Below are 1,277 nucleotides of genomic sequence, written 5' to 3' on the forward strand. Positions count from 1 at the left end.
CTCCATATTACACTCTAGAAGTGCTGATGTTTTACACTTGCTGATCTAGAAAGGGGGAGACTACTCCACTTCACTTTCCTGATGCTACAAACTGTTTTTATTTATTTATTATCATTTGACCTGTGTATTTTCCTTTTATACCTATCCCATTGTTTGATTGTTTTGTTTCTTGTATTGTAAAATCCTTTAAATAAAGAATATATTTAAAAAAAAAAAAGAAATCATAGGAGATACATCATAAAAAAACTAGGGCTGTGCAAATTAACGATTAATTTCTCGATTAATCGTTAATCTTTTTGATCGATTACAAAATTTTTGATCGATTGAAACTTTCTGCACGAGCGCCAGCCAAGGCATTGGCCTATACACATACAGCACAGCAATGACGTAATACAATGAACTCGGATCACACTCATCCAGCACGTTATTATTCTGAGTTGCCCCACTCAAGCGGCGGCCATATTGAGTGGGGCACGTGAGATTAATAACGTGCTGGATGAGTGTGATCCGAGTTCATTTTATGACTTCATTTCTGTGCTGTATGTGTTTAGGTCATTGCTGTGCTGTATGTGTATAGGTCATTGCTGTGCTGTATGTGTATAGGCCAATGTAGTTGGATCTGTATGTGCGTTATCATTAAAATCGAAATGAATCGATTAATCGCTTTTAAAAAATTTCGATTAATCGAACACGAAAATTTTAATCAGTAACAGCCCTTAAAAAAACATAGGTGATATGTCCTAAAAACATAGGAGATACGTCCTAGAAAAATGCAGTAGATACGTCCTAGAAAGCATAGGAGATACATCCCAAAAAAAATTGTAGATATGTCCTAAAATAAATTGGAGATACATCTTGAAAAACGTAAGAGATACATTCTAAAAAACATATAAGTCCTAAAAAACATAGGAGATACGTCCTAGAAAAACACAGGAGATACGTCCTAAAAAACATATAAGTACTAAAAAACATAGGAGATACGTCCTAAAAAAACATAGGAGATACGTCCTAGAAAACATATAAGTACTAAAAAACACAGGAGATACGTCCTAGAAAACATATAAGTACTAAAAAACATAGGAGATACGTCCTAAAAAAACATAGGAGATACATCCTAAAAAAACATAGGAGATACATCCTAGAAAAACACAGGAGATACATCCTAAAAAGCATAGGTACATATATCCTAAAAAAACATAGGAGAGATAACCTTAAAAATATAGGAGATGGGGGGGTGTGGCTTAGCGATGGCGGAGTAAGCACGCTGTATACAGGAG

Source organism: Nanorana parkeri, unplaced genomic scaffold (genome assembly GCF_000935625.1).
Source record: "Nanorana parkeri isolate BGI_ZX_2015 unplaced genomic scaffold, ASM93562v1 scaffold591, whole genome shotgun sequence".
Classification (NCBI taxonomy): domain Eukaryota; kingdom Metazoa; phylum Chordata; class Amphibia; order Anura; family Dicroglossidae; genus Nanorana; species Nanorana parkeri.